This window comes from Chelonus insularis, unplaced genomic scaffold (assembly GCF_013357705.1).
Source record: "Chelonus insularis isolate UGA/USDA-ARS -01 unplaced genomic scaffold, ASM1335770v1 contig_66_pilon, whole genome shotgun sequence".
Lineage (NCBI taxonomy): Eukaryota > Metazoa > Arthropoda > Insecta > Hymenoptera > Braconidae > Chelonus > Chelonus insularis.
This window is the reverse complement of record NW_023276695.1, coordinates 930,862-956,485: the sequence shown is the minus strand read 5'-3', so window position 1 is coordinate 956,485 and position 25,624 is coordinate 930,862. Positions and strand designations below refer to the sequence as shown.

The window sequence follows — 25,624 nt, the reverse complement described above, 5'->3', positions numbered from 1 at the left end:
CCGTTATTATTTCCGTTGAAATTTGTGTATAGGCTACGAGAACATTTAGATACTTGAATGCAAATAATCAAATTTATATTTTGAATTTGTGTAAAAATAAAAATTGATGGAATAATTTATTTTATTTTTTAGATGATGATCAAGAATATTCCTAAATATTTCAAGATATTTAATAATAAATCAATGATTTCATTATTGTTGAGGAAATAATCAATGATTCATGTATTTTTCAAGGCTTAAATCCTTTATTTATTTTTTGCAAACATTCTCGAGCATAAAATAAGAATTAAATATTGCGTAAAGAATTAATTAAACTTATTCATTGTAATAACACTCTAAGGTTAGATGATATTAAAGATAAAAGTGGTACACGTGTGTGAATATAAGTATAGTAAAGTATATGATGCTTCACAAAAGAAAATATTTTCTCAAACGTACTGGATAATGTGTTACTGTCGCAAAAAAGAATGTCTGCTAGTCTATACATGTAATTTGAAGTAATTTCAAGATAATTAGAGGAATGTTTATTGCAATGTAGAATTATTTTTTTTTTTAGCACAGTTATGCTAAATTATAAACAAGAAATAAAATCACTGTATTTTTCATTATTTATCTTTCTTGGAGAATTACACGTTATTTTAATTATAAAAGTATACAAGTTAACGAAAATAATAAGTATTAATTAAGAAAACAAGATAAATGTTAAAAGTTTTTGATGTTAATACGATTATAAATCTTCTAGCAGTGAGTAATGTTACATCATGTAGACAATGCTGAGTCTGACTGAGTTGATGTAACTAAGCATGACCAAGGAGTTTATTAGCAATACTATTGTTATTATATTAATCTTAAAAAGAATTACTATCATTATTTCAATTTAAAAAGAATGACTTTAATTTATTTTTTACTTTGTGCTTTTATAAAAGAAAAAATCATCGATAAAATATAAAATAGTAAAAGTATTGTAATAAGTGTGGTAGTTGAATGAAAACATATTTTTATCTTTAAAAAATTCTAAAATATTCCAAATACTATTCAGAAAAATATCTGAATAAATAAATGTACGTGCAATGGAAATTTCATCTCTACGACGATATTTTTAGAATGAATAAATAAATTTCGATTTTCACTCACTCTATTTCTATAGATCTTGGAACAGCTTAAAATTGATCAGATTTTTCATTGTATTGTTCAAGCTATTTTTCCAATTGTTCAAGATAAAAGATAATTTATCATTTGGAGTAATTGTTTTTTTTTTTAATTTGCTCTGAGATAACTTTATCAATTTAGCTGATCAAGTCATTTAACCCTCAACTGGCTTTGTGGAGTGTAAGATCGACCTAGACCTTTTTTTTATGGTAACAAAATGAAAAAAGTTGGTTTGTGATAACCTTTGTGATATCTGCCGAAAGTGTGATAGTATTTAATGAAATTTTTGAAGTAAATTTGATTTATATTTCTGTAATTGAGCGTCAATAACCATTGGAGTGTTTTGATAACTACCTTAATGTTGAAGTTCTATTATGTATTCAGTGCTTCAACTGATCAAGTATACCTAATAGCAATAACAAATAACTGGTAAACGTTAGTTTTGCATTAATTCCAAGTTGATATATAATTATCAGAATATTATTTTATAGAATTTTCTAGATATCTTTTAAATTATAATTAATTACTATTACTGAGTAATCATGTTTTAAATTTAATAGCATTGATATTTCGAAAATCCATCATTCAAATTCTTTTATTTTGTATTGTATTTTATCATTAAGTTTTAATAAGCATGAAAGTATAAATATTTGTATGAATTTCGTAAAAATTTGTCTATATATATATAAAAAAGAAAGGGATGAAACAAATAAAGTCTGTAGATGCAATAAAAGATGAATCTGTTACCAACTACAAATTGGTACAATTGCTGAAACAAAATGAAGCTGTTGCAGCAATAAACTAAATTTGTGGAGGGAAAAAAAAATTTTATTGCGAATTTTTCGAGAGAACGATAAATTTTATGGTATCTCTATTTGTATCTTATAGGTAAAGAATGAATAAAGTCAAGAGAGTCTTAAAACACTCCATTCATGGAAAATCTTGTCTAGTATTCTAAAATCAATATTATTTCCATACGAGAATAATAAGTTTTTATAAATTTAAGTTCAACATCTGGAATTAAATGAGTCATTGTTTGTTTCTTCTTTTTTTTAGCCAAATTTTTCTGTCGGTTCAAATATAATTATCATTGGTATTTAAAGTTGGTTTTTTCTGTATTTTCAAACATTTTTAACATTATTCAATATTTACCTGAAAATATTCAATATTTGAAGAAATTACCCTGATTTAAAACTTAATTTCTTAAAAAGAGAAGATCATCGATTATTATTTTAAAATTTCAATCCAAAAAATAGAATAAAATCCTAGTGATGAAAATAGAAATTCATTTGAGGTATTTTTTGATCACACAACACACCTTTGATCTTTGATTCAACAATGCAAACCTACAATATTGATTTATTTTTATCAATAGTTTTAATAGTCAATAATCAAATATTTATCAGTATGATTATTTACAAAGAGAATCAACATTGTTCTGAAGTACATATAAAAACTAGAATCAAGTGTAAAGTGTAGTAATATCAAATAAATCATAAGAGATTTAGACGATTAGTATTGGAATTTGTAAATGATGGGAAAAGAGAAGACAGTCTATGTTGGAGGATGGAGGAGGATCGTGTTCCACTTAAGACCTATACAACTCGATCCGTTGGTCGATTCGTAGCAAGTGATTTGCTTTAACCATAGATTTACCATCGAGTCTTTCTCTTTCGTTCTTATCTTGCCAACACGATCCTATTCAATTCTCCATTCTCGATACAATGAGTACAATAAATAATAGATACACTCTCACGAGTCATCTGACCGTATCGTGTCATTACTATGAAGCTCTCTCTTTGGACACTACATTGGATATTTGCACGACGTAATGTATATAACCATCATATCACGCAAACCTGGCTTTTTATCTGTAAGTAGGTTTCTGCTGGGACGATGCCGGGTAACTTCCTTAGCAAGATAAGGCCAGCCAACTGGTATACGTATCTATTACGAGAGAATGTAACTTAATAGGCCTTTTCTTCTTCAACCAATATCCTAAAAAGGTATTCCTCTAATTTAACTATTTATTGGGTTTTTGTTTTTTTTTCGCAATAGCTTATTTATTCGAATACGGTTTATTTTACTGTTTGTTCGTGATGCTTATTCAAATAGAATTTTTCAATTATTTGCTGTTGCAAGAGATGATGTAATTTTATTTACTATTTATGTAGAAAAATTTGATTGATTAAAATAAAAAGAAACTTCCTGATATGTACTTTATAAGTATATTATTTTATTAGAACACTTTTATTAATATTTTAAAAATAAATTCATTAATGAATTAATGAGTTTAAATATTTCATATTAATGTCAACCAATGGTGAATATTAGAGATGTCACTGAGGAAAGATCTGATATATTGATAACTTTACTGATGGTGTGCAAAAGAAAGTCAGCTCCAGAGCTTGAACTTTACCGATTCCCTCATTATTGTCGTAATAAATATAATAAAATAAACTAGAGCACTGAAAAGATAGAAGTCAAAAATATGGGGGAAAGTTGCCAATTAGTACCTGCACCTAAATCATATCTTTCTAGGCTTCGTCTTGAGACATGCCGACGAAACTAGAACAAAAAATGCCTGAGTCGTGTGAAAATTTGTCAGCTTTTACTCTTTACCACCCTACCTCAAGTTGCTTGTAGCTATCTCGCTGGGATAAATATTGTGGTTAAGGAAAGAAATTGGCAATAGTAAGATTCAGATAAAGGTATGAATTGATGGGATTTTCTCTGACAATTATTTATAATAAATAGAAAATTCAAATTCGAGAAATCTTGAATAGAAAATAAGTAGCAATAGGAATAAAGTAAATAATAATGCAGTAATTTTGTTGAAATGTTGAACTATTCTAATGTTATACTACTTGATTAGTACTAACACATCCATTTATGAAAATGATATCTTATGGAAAAGAATAATGCTACCTTGGGGGTCCAATGGTATTTATATAAATTTGAAGAAAGCTTAAATCGTCATGATCATATGATTAAAAAAACTATTCGCAAAAATGATAAAATATGATTGAATTTTCTTCAAATTTTCTAATGTTGAGTGGAAAAATTTTAATAATAGGAAAACATGGTTTAATAAAAAAACTTTCATTTGAAAATTCAGTTCTCACATAGTAAAATCTACGACTTTAATACCATGCACTCATACTTTATTCTACCAAAACACATCCAAACTTTATTTAGAACAAATTTTGAAACCGGCCAATTTACTTAAAGAAATATCAACATCTGTCCTGATGTGACTGATTAAAACTCTATTTCGTCACTAAAATGTTAAAAAGTAAATACAAAATGAGAACCTCTGAATGTTAGTATCTAGTTTGCAACGAGAGTTGAACTTAAAATGTATAAGAGAGAGTTATGAAAAAAGTTTTTTTCATATCAAGAAAAATCATTTAAAACATAAATTTTTTATCTTCTTTCTTTTCAGCATATTATAATGTCTTGCATAAATATATTCATAACTTCTAGATTATCTATACGAGATACACAATTATTCTTATATGTAAATACTTCTGCAGTGAATGTGCTTCATCCACACCTCTTATTTTATCTATCTTTAAACTTTTTGAAATATCCTGAAGCTGTTTACAATATCCCAGAATAGATAAAGTCAAAAATGAAATTGGGAAAATTTCCTATACACAAACTCACATGTTTTAATTTATTACTCTCAATTTTAGCTTCATTTTTTTATATATTAAGTGCTATTATTTTAAGTGAAACTTACAATATTTTATGATCCAATAGTAAATTTAGCATGAATAGAATGAAATTGTCTATAAACTTAATACTTAAAAACGTACTTTCAACCAAAATTAATTTTTTTCCAAGGAAATATAATAAAAACTTCTTAATAAATATTTTACAACTCATTGTGGACAAGTTATTTATTTTTAAAACAAAGGATAAAATTTTCTTTGAAATCTTCAATTCAATAGCTCATAAACTAAGAGAAATTTTAAAATGTGATGTTTTTTTCCAGCTTTGACATCATCTCAATTTTAAATTTTAAAAAATCAACTTCATTAGTTACTCTATAGCTAAGATACAGCTATTTGTTTATAAGTGTTACACGCACAACAGAATATCAATAGATACACTCTCTTTACTCAAAAAAATCATATCTCATAAACTATTAGTCCTAGAGAGTTCCTCCTAGGCTCATTGTGTTCATATATGAGGCCTCTAAAAAATCATACACATCGTATTTTATTTATTATCTCATTGAATTTATCAACTATTAAACTATTTATCTTTTACTTTGTTGCTATATTTTTAGCAACAAAGTTAAGCCTATTTTTATTTAAAAATAAAATAATTGAAAAGTAAGTTTTTTAATTAAAAATCATGGCGACTGAACTTATTTTAGTCTTCATAGACTGGATGATTGAGAAGAAGAAATACTAGTATAATAGAGGAAGTGATTGAGAATAAAATTAGTAGGGTAATAATTATCAATACAGTGAAATATCTACACATAAATAACGGTTTATTATGATCAATAATCTATCGACGCAGACGGTGATGTAACTGATAATTTTTTTAATTTATACCTTTATCGATTAGTTGGAACCATGATCCATTGCACTTGATAATGCTGTACCAAGGTGTGTCTGCCTGGCGGCTTCACACAAATTACTCAGTTCGTTAGAATTTTCCTTTATATGAATGTTGTAATATTAAATTGTTGAACAATACTAATTAAACAGGTTCGAGATAGAATAAAAATCTGAAAAATACAAACGTCCAATCGTAAATCGATTCCAAGGTCTTCCGCTAATTACACGAATGCTCTGACTGAGTTATTAAGTACATCTACTACCTTTTTTTTTCGTTTTCAATCTCACCCAAACAATTCGATCAATCAATACCATTTGTAAATCAGTTTTATCAGCATTAGCTTGTGCTGACTTTCAAGTGTTTCTCGATTTATAAATTTATGGGATTCTCAGTGCATTGTTTTTTATTTTTTGTTGGTTAGTAAAAGATTAAAGGGATGAAGAAAAAAAATGCGATACTTGGTAGTTCAGACAAAAGAGTGTGTGAGGATTATATGAAAGGTCTCGTGTTAGATTTCCAGCTTTATGCATTCATTTTTTGGTCTTTATTTTGGTCTATAATTTGGTTAACCCATCAAAGCTCACGTAGATTCGTTGCTAGTCATTTTTTTGCATTCCATGGATTTTTTTAGTTGAGTTGGTAAAAGGAAAAATTTTTATGATCAAAATTTTTTCACTGAGAACAATAAGAGAATTTGGATGTAAAAAAATCTTTTACTTTTTTGTTGTTTTGATTCCGAGTAGATTATTTTGGCAAAATAAATTAACTGAGAGAAAAAATTAATTTTCATCCCTTTTTGAAAATAAATATTAATATAATACAGTTAATTTTTTTGACACTATTTAAATGGAAATTATGAACATTAAAATATTACTAAAACTATCATGTTCTTATTAAAAAATTATAATTTCTGAAAATCTATATCCAAGAATCAAATATTTTAGCCTCATTTAAAATAACATTAAGCCACCTTAAATTATTTTGTAGTAGCTTTTCTCTAATAGTAACTAATTCACATTTTTTTCAAGTAAAATTTAAAAAACTTTTTTACTACTAAATAAGTCATGAACGTTAATGGATTAATTAATATCATAAGATATAGCAACCACTTACAACGTGTTCTAGGTCGTGGCCTAATTGCATCTAAGAAGTTCACCAAGTCATTTACGACAAAATGTTCGATTAAAAGATTTTCTATTTTTTATTGTCAATAAAAATTGTGTATCATTGAAAAACATATTTTATTATTAATTATTTCTTACAGATAGCCATTTATAAATAATTAAGCAATGTTTATTAACATTTAAATGACAACTCTCGGATTTTAAATAAATTTAAAATAATCCCAAATCTGCTTTCATTATTTTCTTAATAAAGATCTTATTTTTCCGACCTATGTAGTTGAAGATTGCTAATAAAAAAATTAAATTACAAGAAGAAAATGTGTTTGTTACAAAACGTCAACTGGAGAAATTAAGCATCTTCGTTCTAGGATAATTAACTTGTCTTGAGTTAATGCAATCGAACGAAGACAAGTACTCACAACAAAGTGGGGCTGTTTGAAGTCAACAAAGTTAATAGGAAAAGAAAAAAAGTTTTTTGATACTCTTCCTAACTCCATTTCACGTTCTAATTATTACGTGATCATTATATACTACTTGTAAGTATACTTTTCCAAATCAAATAGAATCACAGGGTACATTAAATAAATGTTTCATTTTCAAATAGTTAGTTTCCATATTATATCGAAGAGTCTAGAATTTATAGTATAATTTAAGCAAAAAAGAGAGAGAATATAGATGAAAAAATGTCACCACAAAAATAGAATTACGTTAAAGAAAGGAAAATTGAGAGAGATTCATAATTTTCTGGATTCTGAGGAAAGTAATTGCCACAAGTAGATTTTCGCAGTGCGTGATATTAATGTTTAAAATAGAAATTTCTGTATTTGAATAATTTCGTGAGAATTGTGCTTGGGTTATTATAGCACTCTGTCCTAAAGATAAATTGAAGGTTCAGAGGTAGCAAAAATTTTTAGGAAGTTAAAGAATTATTTTAATTTAATTTTAATTTTTTATTTGGGTCAATTTTGGTCTCAGTCCATTCGGTTTTAAAGCAATTAATGTTAAAAAAAAATAATCATATTCAAATGTTCTTCATTATTTTAACATGAGTCTTACAGATGTAAAAAATTCTAATCAAATATAAGGTCTATTTTTTTCTATCAGTTTATCCATGGTTGTCGACATAGCATCGATTAGATCAATTCTAGTGTGGACCTAAATCCATTGAATTAATTTTATCGACCAATTTCCGGTCAAGTAATTTACATTCGATCAACATAGCAGACCCTACTCTCTTTCATAAAAATTCATTTTACTTTTTGTATTCATTTATTTTTAATTGTTTCTCTATTTTATTTTCCGATAGTTGAAAACAATATTTATATATAAATAAAATGAAATTGTCGAGAAATGAAAAGATAAATAGATAAATAAATAGAAAGCAGAAGTATGCAAAAAAATGATGAATCAAGAAGGAAGACAGTGAATAAATTTTTGTCATCAAGTGGTCGGCCCATATGCCTTCAGGTCACTTAACTAAATGCAACTCGTTATTGAGAAAACTGTTCTAAAGCTATTTCTTTTTTTAAAGTTAAGTACGAATTTTGAGAACTGTTATTTTCTACTATTTTTCTCAATTTAACTTGATCTTTCTAGCAAGCTTATTTTACATCTAATGGTATGCCACAACGTTTTTATATCACTTTATCGTTTTTATCCTTCTGCAAACTAATGAAACGAGAGCTTTCATGTTGAAGTTTTAGTCACATGTGGTTTTTGATATTGCTTTTTTTATGATACATATGTATATTCTGAATAAATTTAATCTTTTTTATCTAAAGAATAAAAATGCTACTTGGAAAAGCGTAATTTGTCATGCTTGTCAGCTAACTATTAAAAAAATAATATCAAATGGATAAGTAATAAATAAAATGACTTTAAAGAATTAATGAATGAAACAATTTAAATTTATTGTTTAAGTTGTTTCAGTTGATAAACAAAAAAAAAATTAATTTAATCAACTCTCTTTAAAATTTACTGGAACATACTCTAGTTTTAATACTGAAATCCTAATATCTAAGTTTCATATGTTAGCAACAACAATGACAACAGTAACTATTATTGTAACTAAACCTTCCCCCAAATGTTATTTGAACCCTGGTAAGCTTCAAGAGCTCGATGTCGAAAAATCGCCAGTTTGGGGAGTCATGATACAGGATCCTTACTTAGTGTACTCATTTTACCAACTGTTCTCACAATATCTTCTTCATCAGTATTTATACTTTAAAATATATACATATTCCATAGTTACTGATATTTGTGTTCCTCTAGTATCCAGTGTCAGAAATAAATAATATGCAAGCGAAAGTTTCCCAAGCTAATGGATTTATGGCATAGTCTTTAAACATGATGGGTGATTTTAATACCTCATCAATAAAAGAAATCTCATTGATATAAAAACAGCTGTTTAAGAATATTACACAAATCTTTCTTTTTACACTGTCCTTTTTAGCATGTAAATAACCTTTACTTTCTAAATCGATCATTAAATCATGTTGAAGCACAGTCACGAGATAAATAAGTTATTTGGATTCAAGTAAAATTCATTATCTAGATATTTATGTAATGTAAGTATTCACATCGTTTGCATCTTGGTAGCATCTAATTTATCTTGGGATCTGGCTACAGAAACATATTCTCTAATGACATCCATTTTCGTTAAGAATACACATATTTTTGCAGTTAAATTTTCGTTGGGATGCTTTCTATGTAGATGTAAAATGTGACTTATTATTACTTTATATGCTTGAAATGATGTAAGTCAACAAAGGAGAAATATCTTTCTTGTTGTATAAATTTGCTTAGAACTCGTTGGAATGATATATCCTTTTACTCTTGAGAAGCTTGGAGAGTAATCATCTGAATCAAACTGTCATGAGCAGTCATCAGTTGGTCTATGCCAAGTGCATACACATTTATTGATAAAATAGTTTGTGTAATGCCAATGAGAATTGCAATTGTCAATAATAAGTCAATAATATAAAATGAAACATCAATTCAAGTTTTACCTTACACACTTTAAAGAAGCTCAATAGTCTAGATGTAGACTTTTATACTTTATCAATTATTTAAAGTTTTTCTTGGAAATTTATAACCAACACCAAAATAATATCAGCTTTATTGTTTTACGTTTGTTTCAAACTTAATTTTTTAATAGGCTGACATTTAATTTCAAAGTAAATGAAAAATAATAAATTCTATAATTTTCAAAGTCTTTACCTTACAGAGAACATTGTCAAGATTGCCCAAGAATATTTTATTAGAATTATTCTTACTATTTATTAGAATTCTCAGAATTATTTATTATAAAACAATTTTTTTTAACTACTTTAAAGAAAAAAATACAAATTTTAAACTGACATTAATTTATGCATTGAGACTTAGTCCACCAATTATAAGACTGTCATAAATAATGATTTATAAAGTAATAAATATATAATGTTGACTAACATGACTTTAACAATATAAAAAGTCCTGTTTTGTAGTTTTGATGTATTTGCATTAAAAGTTATTCCATCGTCTTCAATTTCTTTATAACCGTAAAATGTTTCCTTAGCTTTCAACGTGTATCCTGCTGAAGAATATATATTTTCTTAATTTCTCCTCAGGGTACAGCGCATCACTTTTTAGTTATAACGTGAGTAATATGTATGATTGTGGTATTGTGATTTTAAAAAAAAATCTTGTAAATGTTCCAAGGAAGCATTTAAATCATCCCAGTATTTTTTGTTATGTATATCAAAAAAATCAGCTTTAGAATTTGAAGCTTAACTTGCTTTGTATCTGGTGTTGGTAAAAAATGCTTGTCATCATTTTCAACTTCCTGGAGATCACGTAAAAGAAAATTTCTACTTCCTGATCATTGAACAAAAGTAGTTTTCTAATCATAATAATGATTGAAATGAAAATGAATGATATTTTATTACTGATGAAAGATGGAGCATGAGCAGCAACAGAATCATGAAGATGGGAAAAAACTTCTGGACTTTTATGTAAACTCTAAAAAAAAGCAAATATACATCAAGACTTGAACAATTTATCGAAACTGTTCAATTGCAATATGTCAGATAAATATTTGAGCTAATATTATCAAATGGCAATTATTAGTTTTTATGGTACCAAAAAATGACTATTTCATGGCTTAGTAAAATGATATTTCCATATTCATAAATTGAAAAACCATTTAAAACTATATTTTTTTATGGTTGGCAAAGACAATCAAATAAAGTAGATGAATTATGGTTTGAAAAATTGAGATAATATTTTTCAATTACCAGTTTCAGAGAACTAAATTGATTTTTGGTTGGATTGATGGAGTTAGAAGCAAATCTTAAATTTTAATCAAGATTTCATGTTTTCTATAATCTCATACAATCATTAATAGCATAGATAAGCATATAATATTGTAAGAATCCAACGTCAGCACAAAAATTTTAATACCTCATTGCTATAATTTCATAAATATCATATCATACTCTATAAATTTCCCAGAATTTTTCTCTAATTTATTTTATTCATCAAAACTAAATCTATCAAAAAAAAAAGTTAAACCATATACTGAGTGACTTCTGAATTTAAATTTATTTTCAAGTACTTCATAAGCTAGGTTGAACAAAACCATGACTTATTTCAATCATGATTAATTTTTATCAAAACAATGTTAGACATGACCCATTTTTAGTTCATTTCTAAGAGATTCTCAACAAGTCAGTGGATTTGTAATCTTCATCATGTCCTTCCAGCTCTTTTATTACATCTCAAATGATCATAAACTATCTCATAAAAAAATATATAAAAAAATTTATAGCAAAGTCAATTAATCTTTTTATAAAACACTTTTTTCATAATAAAAAAGAGATCTCTGGTAAAGTAGACATAAACTATCTGTTAACTGATAGTCAATTGATCATACACATATATATCATATAAAAGAATAATAATAATGACAGTAATAATAATATACTGATGGACCATTAGCCCACGCATTAGAGTTGATAGATCGTGATAGAATTACGAGGTATCTAGATGTATATACACACAACCGTGTTCCTACTCTAGGTAAAGTTTACGTAAAGTAATAGCCCGAAGCATAGTACGAAAACAATGATCGTAAATGTTGGGATGTGAGAGTCTGAAAGTCTCATAGATATTGCAAAGACTCATCGAGTATAGTACGGAAAGGCATAATTCACAATAGGTATCATCTGTTTAAATCGCGTGAAAGCGTAAAGCATTTATTCCTAGTCGTTTGTGCACGCGATAAATATATATTTTGCACTTATTTTTGTAAGGTGCATATAATAATAATATCCATGGCGCTTCCTTCTCCATTTCTACAAGTATCTTTGCAAGCGTGACTTATCCCAAGGCGTGCCCAAGAATATACTTGAGGAGCAACAAAGAGACTGATCCTTGATCCTTGTCAGCATAGCTGCTTGACACGCGCGCTTGCTGACACGGAACGTTTTCTATTCAAGACTTAGCTACGTCCAAGATAGATAATATTTTTATTTATGTACAACTGTTGTGAGAATATTTGGAATTGTACAATCAAAGATAGTTGATAGATTATTTACTTATTATTCTCATCTTAAATAGAATAAGGGGGTACTCTTCAGACATTTGGCTTCTTGGATATTAGCTATAAATTTTATAGTAATTATCAGATAAAGATAAATAAGCCGTAGCATTTTAAGAATAGTTGATTAATGATTATCTAACAAATTATTGAGGTAAAAAATTGTTTGTTGAATTATTACTTGCTACTGGAAATGCTTTTATCACACCATCAGTGGAAATATTTAATTATTCATTGGATAATTATGGGTGAAAATGGCAGTGAGTTTAGTAATTAGGTGTAGAAGAAAGGTATTTATTAATTGATTGATTGGGTAACGTATATAATTTATTGATGTAAAATTCTATTCATTTAATTACTGATCCATTAGTGGTTTTTTTTGTAGAATTGAAAGGGTATATTGGATATTATAATGACTATTAATACTATAATGTTGTAATAGGCTTAAATTAATAAAAATAGATAAAAGGTATGAATTTTATAATAGCTAATAAATTCAATAAATTTTAGATTGGTTCAAATAAAGTTCACTAAATGATTTATATACATATTGGTTATTAATGATCATTCATTTAATTGGATGCTCAGAGCTGAAGTTGATTAAACTTTCATCACTTCTATTTGATTTATTGTATTTTTTAAAATTTGTAGTTGTGTGGTATTAAATGTTCTCATGAAGCTCACCTAAAGTAGTATAGGTTGAAAATTATAATTATATTCTAGATAATAAATACTTGGATATTTTAAGTTTGATTTTATATTAATAATGTAAAAATTATTTTATCAAATGATTTTTAGTTCTTAGTAGTACTTGACGTTGTAATTTATCAGATTTTTTTTTATAAAAGTTCATCAGGTATTTTATCAGGGAAAGATATTTTGATTGCTTCATAGAACAATGCAATATATCAAATTATTTAACAATTGTCATATTGATTAAAAAATAATTAGCTTAGTGCAATGAATTTCGTAATTAATTATCATAATACTATATTAAAAATAAAGTAGTATTCTTGTTGGAACAATACGTCAAAAGATACAATTACAGAGCGAAATAATTGAATTTTGGAAATATATTTTATTAAAATGCATGAGAATAATGTAATATTGGTATAACATCGATTTGAAAGCTACATTTTCAATTTAATTCAAATAAAATTCATTGCATCTTTGATTGGTGAGTTCCTTATACCAATTCATGGGTGGGCTATCGGACATTTAGGGCCGAGATTCTGTCAGAGACGATCTACAGGGTCACAAATAAGAGATAAAACTAGTCTGGTGCCTCTTATCTTTAATCTAACCCCTCTCGTCGTATCTTTTAGAGAAGGATAACACCGATAACCTCATAGTGAACATCATAGATTGAATTATAGCGTTCGATCACCACGTAAATTACACGAAGGACATTAAATGCAGTCTTAAGTTTTGTGACCGAGAGTTTCCCAGTTTCCCTAGCCAAAATAAAGTCTGATTATCGTATGGAGTATCAGCTAAATGATGATCTGAAACTAAATTGAGTCGCTAAAAACTGCTTCAGAACCAACTTCATTTTTTAGTTTGATATAAGAAGTTGAAGTTCTAGGTTTTTTCTGTGGTAGATAAAATTATTTGGTAGAGAATTAGATTATCAAAGGTCATGTTAGGTCAGTTTGACCAATGTTTGAACTTCTAATCTAAGTTTTTGCTGAATTTGAAGAAAAACACTGTCAATCAAATTTTTTGAAAGAAAATGAACGTTGAATTTATAGATATGAATAATATCCATCTGTAAGTTGCTTGCTCTACATGATATCATTTTGATGAGCAGTTTTCATTTATTTTATGCTGCAATTGTGCATAATAATTCAACAGTATCAAATATAATAATCTGATTTTCTTTTACTCACTCTCTGAAGAAGTTATAAATTGAAAATCATCATAAAATGATAACAATTGTCTGCAATGATAAGAAATACTTCAAGCTTATCAAGATTCTACTCAACTAAAGAATGTTCCATTCATATATAAATGGAAAATTAATTTTTTTCCAAAGGTTGAAGTAAATAATAAAAGAAAAAAAAATGGCTTGTTACATCAATTCTAACATGATTATTACAAAATGAAGAATTTTTTTTACCTGTAATAAAATCCAAGTAGATGCTTTTAAAGAAGATATCTTAATTTTTTAATCATATTCAATAATTGTACTTCATACTTTTTATTTAAGGATATCATAATCAAGAATGAAATTATTCTTGATCTAAGAATATCGTTTTATCAGTGAACGATCAAAGATACAACCTCTAAATAATTATACCTCCATCAACGTAAATTTCTTTTGTTCTTCAAACTTTGATATTTTGATTTTACTGTCGATAATTGTTAATTAATATGTCCTGAATAGAAATTGATTCAAGAGTTTGAGACTTTATGGGGTTCAACTACATGTATACAGTTGTTTGGAATAATGTTCTCTAGAACGACTCATAACAATTAAAACTTTGTGCATTGCTTTATCCTGTATCATGCAGGAACTGAGGAAAACGCGTTATTGCTTCGATAAACTTTATATTATGATCTATTGCAATTTTAAAAGTAAGTGTAATTTGTATAACTAAAATATGACTATCCTTTTATACTTCAATCCCTTACTTTTTACAAAATTTTTTACACCAACATGGAAATAATGTAACCAAATTTCTATCTAGGCTTCGAGGATCAGTAGAAAAAGAAAATGATGAAAAGCTGGTCTATGGGTTGTATCGATTTGCTCGACAAATTTTCGCGTACGTGCGCGGCATCGGCATGTCTCGACAATGGAACGTTTTACTGGCAGAAAACAGGCAGCAAGGGAAAGAGGATTGTGAAATTGTGGAGGTGTACAGAGGGGTATTTTAGTCTTTGGTTATATACCCCGGAGGTGGCGTAGTAAAGCGAATAAATCAAGTTCCATAACAATACCGCGAAAACATTCGCACGTTTGCCGTGTGATAGTATCGGGATACTGTGAAATGCAAATCGTGTAAATAGATTTTGACCAATCGAATTCACTATATATTGTAGTATGTACTTATTCTATAGCTTGGATAAATCCACAACAAAGATAGTTGTTATATCAAATTACTTTGATGATTTGCAATCCGCAGATTGCCAAAACCTACCTAAATCGATTATTTGAATATTGAAGGTTTTTAGTGGTTTCAGGGAAAAGAATGCAACACTTTTATTTTATCTGATACTATTTTTAACATTAATTCCCATTTATTTTAAATTAATTATGCTGTTGAATAAATCGTTTCATGCTACATTACAAAGCTAATATTGGTTGAAAATTGAATTTTCTGAATCATACAAAGCTTCAAGTATAATCGTAAAAAGCTAATAAATTGAATTCACAGACGATTAAATTTATGCTGTATAATTTTGATATAGACAATTAAGATGGACAATTTATTTATATATTTTTATTGAGACTTTAAAAAGCAGAATTTATTACTGCAACAGATTGGTGGATATACTAGTGTTTTGATAGCAAAGATAATTCTAAATCAATTGAGTGAAGATTACTATCCTCCTCCCCTACACTCTCCTCAAGTTAATCTCTTGTAAATTGATTCAACTCCAAGCTATGATTTGTGCTCTCGAATTTTTTTCAATTTTTCCACTCAAGTTTATGTTATTGTTAATTGTTGAGAATAAATTAAATAAACAATTAGGTAGAAAAAAATACTGAAAATTAATAGAAATTGCTCAACAGGGTAAACTAATAGATCTATAATACAGATATATTTTTAATCAAAAGCAAAATTGTAGATGATTTATTTTTCACCAACGACTATTGAGTGTGAAAGACGACATAACGGGCAATTGATCAGACACACGGGGGCAACTAAAAAAGCAATTATACCCACAAGCTTATCAATGCTAAATTGGTCAATAAATTTCTGACAGTTTAATAGTCACTGTGGGTACTATTTGCAGAATGACATCGTAGACTTATGCGTATATATACATTCTCAATGCATCAAGTTCCAAAACTCTCGGCAGTTTGACATGAACAATATGGTCGCAATAGGGCTCACTGAACGATTTGAGGAATTTCGAGAAGTTGGTGTACTGACGCGAAGAGCAGTTGGGTGATGACATGGATCGCGTGCATGCCAAACCAACTGCAAGTTAGAATTCTGACGTAATATATGTCGCTAGAACGAAAGCTTCTACCTACACCGAACGACCATTCTCATAGCTGATGCACCAATTCACAGCAGAAGTACGCGAGAAATCATATGAATGGACCACGAATACTGGCCTATATTATGTTCGCTAGGTGTGATATAAATATAATGCATAAACGACTGGCAATATGCCATCTGGCCTTGCTTTAGTTTTATCTTCCTTTTTGGCACTTAAATTCGCATTTGCTTTTATTATTCACATATCATTTGGTTATTTGCTTGGTATCTTTATTCAGTATTTTTTATCTAATCTGAAATTATCAATTTTTATTTGAATAAATTGCCGAGGGTTTTGGATTCATTTGCTGCAGAAAGAACAATCACAAGAACGAGAATATTTCTAATTAAATTCCCGAAATGGAAGGTTATCAATATTTAAGGCTTTATTGAAAAATTTTTTATAAGAGAAGTAAATGATGGTAATGGTCTAGATGCGAGATTTGTCTGGTTTAATGTAGGATTTGAAATTTTTTAATTAAATGAATTTGTATTAGAAGGAGTTTTGAATTACATAAAAAAATTTGTTTTTAATATTTTATGCAGTTAAAATATTTTGTTTATTAATAATTTATGGTGAGAATAAATTTTCTCATGTGTTAATTATATGTTATTGATTTTTATTTGCTAAGAAATAATCTAAAAATGATTGTGGGTGTTAAGTAAATTTATTGCATAAAAATAAAAGCAGTGGGAAAAAATTTTCTGCTCAGTTTGCAGTCCAGCTTTATTTCTTATAAAATTTATTAGGACATCCAACTAAAAATTAAAAAACCTCTTTTCAAAGCATTTTTTTTTGTAAAAAAATAATATAGGTTTTTATAGTTCGAATATGATATTTGCATGCCAAGAGAATAAAAAAAAAATTATAACCAATTATTTATCACACAACAGTAATTGCTTTGATTTTATTTTGTAAATAAAATCAAAGCAATTACTGTTTTTTGATCCAGGAAAGCAAAATTCACTCTTTTCACTGTTAATTTAGAAATCCCATCAATTGATAATGTAAAGCTCAAACGTAATCGTGAGTAATGAGAGGCTATTTATTTGTACACACTTCAATCTGAGATCTAATTAATTTTATTTGACAATGAATGAGATGATCAGTGAAGAACTTGATGCTATTAGCGACATGAAGAATCCTACTCTTTTTGAGACTGTAGGTAGATTTAAAGAGACAGTTGAAAAATATTCGTTGAAAATTTTAATAAAAAATCAATTGAACACGATTTAACCTATTATTTTTTAAAAAAGAAATAAAAATATGACAAAGGTACTTATTTCTTTACTTTAAAATATATAATTCATCAAATATTGATAAATTTCAATTTAGTACAAGAACTGTGCTTATTTATAGAAATACTACTAAATCCTATCATGTAAAATGAAAGAGCTGTCAATCCTTCTAATTTCATACATGATTTAATTACTCAACATTGATCAACCTATCAACTCGTCCAATTACATGTCATCAGTCTAACAGTCAGCATAGTAAAAAATTAAATGAGCGAAATCGGAAATCGTTGGCCAAAAATAACTTTTACCTTTATCCAGTTCCTTTACTTTACTTGACCTATCAGTAACCTAATTGATCTCCAGCTTCAAATGTTGTAAACTGCTGGAGCTAATCTATGTACACAGGATGAGTCATTTTATATAATGTCAACAAAACAGATAAATCTATATGCGGTAGTTTGCAACAGTTACACGATACTAAAAGGACATCATATGTCAAGCTATGTATAATAATCTAATTTTCACGAAAACGGTACGATCATTTGTTGTAGAAATGAGCTTCGGAAGTCTGATGCATTTGAGCTCAATGATGGCCACGAAATTGAGAGATAATTTTCAGGACCGTAACGATCCAATGATTTAGCAGTAATAAACATCAAAGCACAGTCTATGTCCCATTAACTGGTAAACAACGCTTTATTAGTGGAAAAACACACCACCATATTAATATAAAAGTAATAAAAAGTAAATTATGACTTTTATTCACACTTGTAGTCTATAATATATTGGATGAAAAATTGTAGCAGAACAATAGATTGTTTTATTGATTAATCTAATATATTTGGTATCAGCAATTTATTTTGTGGTTTTTCGAGTTTATAAATATGTTTGCCTATACAGCACAACTGAACCACAATTTGATGCATAAATTCATTCTGAATGAGTAGAGTATCTTGCTGTCAAAAAAATCATAGTTTTGAAAATACCATTTTGTGATGGTACATATTCGCAATTCGGATAACCGCATGTTACATAGGACGTTACAACTCTCAGGAAAGACATAGACAACAGCTGTCGCTTGTGCTTTCATCAGCATTTTTGTAGCAACAGTAACATGTAGAGATTCATGAGTATTAAACTCCATGTTTATTACAAAGAAATGTTTGCCTAATTTGCATCATTTGTCTATACATATTGAAATATTTTATATTTATAAATCTATTGTAACAATTCAGAGAATCAAATGATGAGATTTTGCAGGGTGAAAGTGTCTGAATGATGAAAAGTGATAGAGAAAAAAGGATTGGTGGTGAGAGATTAGGGTATTTAGGTTTTAGCTGTCAAGTGGAGGATTATAATTTGGGTAATTCTATAACCACGAATTAAGTACGTTTCAATTTATTAGCTGGTGTGTAGATATCTGAGCATCAAAGTGATAGGACATATTAATGGGAAACTGATCCGTTGATCGTATTAACTCTGGCAGCCTGTCGTAAAATCTAATTAGCTATATTAATGTACGTAGTTTGTCAGTACTTTGCTTATTGCTTCTAAATTTACTATTAATCATTCTTATCTTGACCACGATTTCATTTAGGTCTTGTGTATTTTATTAATTACGTTATTGGCAGAAAATAATTACTCAAAATTAGCAAATGTAACCAACATCTTCATTTGAAAAATGTCGTAATAATTTCTAGTAAAAATAAATGTATACTATTATTCTCCATTTTATCTACCTAAGAAATGTTTGCAGTATCTAGTTAATGGGGTGAAAATGTTTTATTTCTGCCTATTTTAATCCCAAATAATATAAGCATCAAAAGTAGATACTTTTCAAGAACTTTTGCTTGATTGGATGAAAATATGTTATTAAATTTATAAACTCTTTTAAGACTTATCCTATGCTGAAGAAGTTGGAGCAAATTATCTTTCTAATAGATTTGATTTATAAATTATTCAATAGCACAATATCGTTTCAAGCTTTTTGAATAATCTGATCATATTTTTGAATTCAACAAACCTTTTAGATCAATAATCAAATCCTTGAATAAGAATGCAAGTTTAAAAATAAGTATACGAATTTTGGAAACTTTTTAAGGACTATTCTATGTCATAAAGTTATCTTATTCTGATTATCTTCTCAACTTATTTCACATGATCAAATTTTAGATATTTGTGCTCAAATGTATTAAATTTCAAAATATTCCATGGTGATCTTGAATACTTTGAAATATAATTTTAACAAATATGAAAGTAAATGTTATAATTGATGATTAATTAAAAGTTGATTAAAATGTCAGCCAAAAAATTATCAAGATTTTGTTCATCTAAAAAAAAATTTTCTTCAAAAAATTTTTATTATCATTGCAGTTTAAATGTTGGAAGATATCTAATTAATTTAATTGTTCTGTCATTTCTGAATCAGTGAAGAAAACTAGGCCAGAAAGACTCTTCATGATTTCATCATTTTATCGCAGATCCAAATGAGTTCTAAAATCTTATTACACGACATCTAAAGGTAGTCTCTTAATAACTCATTTTATTAAACTTGGAATAAGTAAATCAATACACAAATTTATATTAAAGTCTCTGAAATTGTGAAAATTTTTATCATTAAAAAAGCTATTTGTCCTAGTTTTTTCTTTAAAAAAAAAATACAAATAAGGTAATTTCTTTTTTTGCTTCTTCCGTTTTTCTCTTTCTTTCTCTTGCTAGTATGAGTAAATAAAAAAATTCTTTCTTCAGCTTTTATTTTCTTGAATTATTTAGGACTCCAATTGGCAACACACCAAATAAAAATGAATAAATAGGTTCTTTATTCAACATCAAGCATCTTGATATTGATTTATTAAGTTATGTTTTTTTCTATCTAAAGTCAAATTCATTTTATTTCGTTTTATCAAATTGTTGATGATCCAAATGAGATGACTATCAATTTTTTTTAAATTTATAATTGTTAACAATTGTTAATTTATTATTATAAACTCTATTATTATTTTGGTGCGACTCAGTTACCATTTTTCAGCATACCAGGTGGTCATACAAAGATTTATGAGCCTTAAGATACTTTTTGTTCATACCTCCAACAAAATTCAATATATTGAACTATTTTCAATAATAATCATAATAGATATTAAATTCTGAAATAAAACGTAAGAATTTTTTTTATGTACAAAAGTTTTAGAGCTTATCCCAAAAGTTTGATTTATCAATTCTATTGGATTTCTAAAATTTAAGATAACTGAAAAGAGAAAAGTCATCACTAAATTCAGATTCACCAAGATCAATGTCTAGAAGAATGTATTAATAATAGCAATAAATCAGTACAAATGAACAAAAATGTTCATTTTTTTTTTAACTAAGAAGATTGTGGGTAATTTGCAAATGTTTTATAAAAAATAACAGTTTGGAATGTGTATAAATCTAGTTGGCATTGATGATGGTCAGGAATTAAAATAAATCAGTGAACAGGTTAATTCCAATGAGTTCATTATAAAATAAAGAACAAGTTAACTCAATTATCATTCATTTCTACTTTTAATTCTTTCGCAATAAAAGTGTGAAAATTCAGGGAATTTATCACCACATGATACATTTTAAAGCAATAGAAGATTCCAAGTATTTCAATGAATTCTACCAATCTGATTTGAATACAAAACCATACCAGATCAGAATGCAATTTGATTTTTTCAACGAATATTCTATCTCTTTTATTCTTTATTCATGTATTTATTTATTTGACTAAAAATAAAACTCCGGAATCGATAAACACATTAGAGTAGTCTTTTTGAAAGGTAAAAATGAAAGTTGGTCTAAAATTTGAACTTTACTGCTTTTTTGCTTCTCAGCATACTAAGTTTGATATTTTATAACATTCAGGTTTACTGTAATAGTTAAACAGGGTTTTCCTAAAGTAGTTTCCTAAAGTGGGTCATTTTTTGTATTTCACTTGGTCTTTTGATGTTTCTCACATTTTCCCGAATTATTTCACATGGAATAAATGAAGTACCATTTGGAGTTTAATATTAAATAAGCTCTAATGTTTCCTTAATAATGATATGCTAGAATAAAGATGGTTACATTATTATATGAAACTCTCACAATTGATTCACCTATTAACAAATAAACGGTACTTTACTTTTATGTATTTACTAAAAATAAAGCTGATAAAATATGAACAAGTGTTCCTACTCTAAGAATCAGAAAACACCTGCTTAATTATTAAAGCAACCATGAACATTATGAAACATTAAACTTGACATATTGATCAGCAGAAACCAGTGAAGTTGAAATTTTAGGCAAACTTTCACTTTCATCTCTAAGAGGAACCACTTCTATACTCTTATTGATCCTAGTCCTTGAGCTCTATACAACTTGTGGTCAAATTCTAATGAGTTCTATTTTTTGTTGTTTCAGGAATATTAACAAACTTGGCAGCTTTGATAATCTATATAGCAGAATGAGATTAAAATATTCTATCAGCATCAATCAATTAAAAAAATTTACTTATTCATTCTTCAATCTAAAGATGAACTTCAATTAATTCAGACACTAATTTCATTGATAAACGTTTCGATAGTTTCAATATTCTCATCACTTCTAATTGTAATTCATTCAAATCTAAAAGGTAAAAATACTTTTCCATTATCCAACTCAGCAAAACAGAACTAATCTCAATTTCATTAAATAATCCAATCAAATAAATAATACTATAAATGTTCTATAAATGCCTGATGTCTCATTCAATTTCGCGTGATGTAATATCCCGAGCTTTGATGATTGATTAGCTAATTACTATTAAAACAAAGGTTGAAGTAATCATGTATATTTAATTATCATTAAAGTACAGTTGAGTTCAGATGAATATTCACATGTAATGTATAAAATTTAAAGAGCACATCAAAAGTTGGAATTGTAGTTCAAATCATAATAGAAAATTAGTTGATAATGTTTATTTTCAGTGAACCATCTGATATACGTATTTGAAAATAAAATATCATGTTTGTCTATGAATCTTGAATGCGCTGTTTTGTTTGCAACATCCGTTATCAACTATATATATACAGGTGTTAAATTATGAAATAGAAATTCATCAACTTGTTGACAAAACCTGTATAAATTAGTATGACATTCAATTAATGAAATAATTTGCATCATTCATTAATGTTATTATTTTTCAACGTTCAACTATGTATTGAAGTATTAAGATTAATGAATGTTTAAGTTTAATTATGTATATTCAAGTTGGTGAAAGTTAAATCTTGTTGATAAAGCTTTTGTTGAATTATAATGTTAAAGTTTCAAATCAATAGTTATTGTGAAGTAATTAAAATAATAATCACAATCACAATAGTAGCGAAAATCTAGAGGCGATTGGCATAAATCAGGACTTTAAGTCTGTCTGTTGATGTCGTCATGGTTGGGAAATCGAGCAACAGAGTAGTAGGATCCTCGAAAAGTTTCAAGGGAGCGTTCGAGTGTGACCGAACATTTCGAGTCAAGAACTTAAAGCTCTTGGCTCTGATCAACAGCTCTCAGAAAATCAACGAAAAATAAAATTTGCTTTCAACACTGCAGGGTGTATGTGCTGTAATTTTTTTTCTTTAGGATGATGGCTCAGTAAGTGCCTGATAAAAATAAAATCTTATTGATAGTTTTTGAGTATTTCTGAATTGTTTTTAAGAGGTTTAGCATACTAAATATTTTATTGAATTTTTTTCTTCATTTTCGCATCTGATTCCAATGGAACAAGAGTATATTTCCATTGAATTTATCAACAAGTTGGAAATCAATCACTTTTTGATATTTTATGACAATTTCATGAAGTTAGATAAATATAATACATTTTGATTATTAATTAATATCTGTTGATGTGTAACTAGTGATACTTATATTCATTTATAAATTCAGTTTTGAATATTTATCAGAGCAACATTAAATTAAAAATTGTATTAATATATATATTAATTTTCATTTCTGTCATCAATATTTACTCACTACGTCTGAATAAATTTCCCAAATTTAAGAGAATTAATGGAAGTAATTTTATCTTAATAAAAAATAACAGACATATTGAGTTTATATTCTGTGGTTAAAAAAAAAGTTTTTTAAACATTATTTTAAATATAAATAGTTAACAACTATCATTAATTTTAACTTTCAATAAACCAATAAATAAAATTACCTAAATTGGTTCATTTAATGTAATTAAAACAATCATTTATACACTTACTTGTTTTGTTGATACGTCAAAGTAACCGCTTGAATTAGCAAATTAGCATTGTGAATTTGCAATGATCGAAAGTCAATTCATCAGTGACGCTTAACCTAAAAAGTAACGAATACGTGAAAAAGAATTTAAAACAAAGAAAAAAGGAGGTTTTTATACGCACCTTAAAGTATGTACGAAAGGTATGAAATCAGAATGTTCTGAGGCCGAGGATCTTGCAAAATAGAATGAGAATACTACATATATCGAGTAGGGGTCAAGGGGGAAGGGAAGGTATGGCGGTCTGAACGTCGCACTGACATCGTCAGCTTCGGCGAGAGAGAGTGGGGGCGCGTAGGTTCGCCTTTCTCGCGAGCAATACAGCGCGCCAGTTTCGGCTTGGCGCTCGCTCGTAACCGTTGTAGTTTACTGGGTGACGCGATGTGTGAGTTGACTTAACCTTCTCGTGGGTGTGTGGTATTTACTATTTTATATTGTTTATGAATACATAATTTTGAATATTTGGATATATTTAATGAGAATATTAAGCCAATAGATATGCTTGTATTGTAAGAATAATAATTTAAGTATACATAAAAAGTTGAAAGAAATTCCAAGGATCTTTCAGAGATCGACGAACGCGTGTTTGAGAATCGAGTATTGTCTTGAATACTTGAAGTTAAGGGTTCTCATTTGTAGTGTTTGTGAACAGTGGTTAAAGAAATTGTGTAGATTATTATAATTGACGTATAAGAAAGTGAATTTTTTTGGATTACGTTTATTTTAGAGGACGCCGGATGGAGCTCCAAAACTCCGGTAAGTTGACGAATTTTTTTCTTTCGCTGTCGGTTAGCTGTCATCGACACTTGCATGATCTCTGCCATTTTGATTGTTGTTTATACAAATCGGAGCAAATCAGCCGGTAATAATAAAAATAATATCGGATGATAAAAATGGAGTGTTACTAAAAGAGCTATTACTCCATAAAACGGAAAAACTCCGTTATATTGGCAATGAATATAGTATAAGAATGTAAATAATTATTTGAAATATATATTATGTATACAAATTGGCTGAGTAGAGTTGTCGGGAATATTTTATTTTATTCGGTTAGTTGAGAACACGTGGTTGAGTACCACAATATGAACAAACAGAAAGTGAGTATTGTTTGGTCTCAACATAGTGCAAATATGAGAAATGATTTTCTGAAACACGGTTCACTCATTCGTGCTATTTATAAGCGACAAGGGATATCTCGGATCAAATAGTTAAAGGATCGTCAATGAGGGCATTGAGAGAGAAGGTTGTTCCAATGTCCACGTTATCAATTCGAATGCATTCGTGCGGATTAGTGAGAATTACGTTATGGTAAACGCAATTGGGAATTTGGGTGAGTGGTGTTACAGTAGTAGAGGCATATGTAGTTTATTTTATGCTCTCATATATTTTATGTTTAATTAATTTCTCGATGAGTTATTTTTATTTCGATCACTACATATATACATCTAAGTTATTGCTAATGTTTTTGCGA

General features: G+C 27.9%; 1 protein-coding gene and 1 long non-coding RNA gene across 6 annotated transcripts in view; one reads left to right on the top strand and one right to left on the bottom strand.

Annotated features, from left to right (window-relative positions):
- Positions 1 to 24,375, bottom strand: part of LOC118070701 (uncharacterized) — a 33,533-nt gene extending 9,158 nt beyond the window's left edge. Inside the window, exons 1-2 of the long non-coding RNA XR_004690800.1 lie at positions 24,278 to 24,375; positions 24,118 to 24,212 (exon numbers count right to left, since the gene is read on the bottom strand). This is a non-coding gene — a long non-coding RNA (uncharacterized lncRNA). The remainder of the gene's footprint in view (positions 1 to 24,117; positions 24,213 to 24,277) is intronic.
- A 128-nt stretch (positions 24,376 to 24,503) lies between these two features.
- The window catches only part of kug (kugelei), a 157,826-nt gene continuing 156,705 nt past the window's right edge, over positions 24,504 to 25,624 (top strand). For all 5 annotated transcript variants that reach the window (XM_035089470.1, XM_035089469.1, XM_035089467.1 and 2 more), the window contains exon 1: positions 24,504 to 24,909. The gene's annotated coding sequence lies outside the window, so the exon portion shown is untranslated. The remainder of the gene's footprint in view (positions 24,910 to 25,624) is intronic.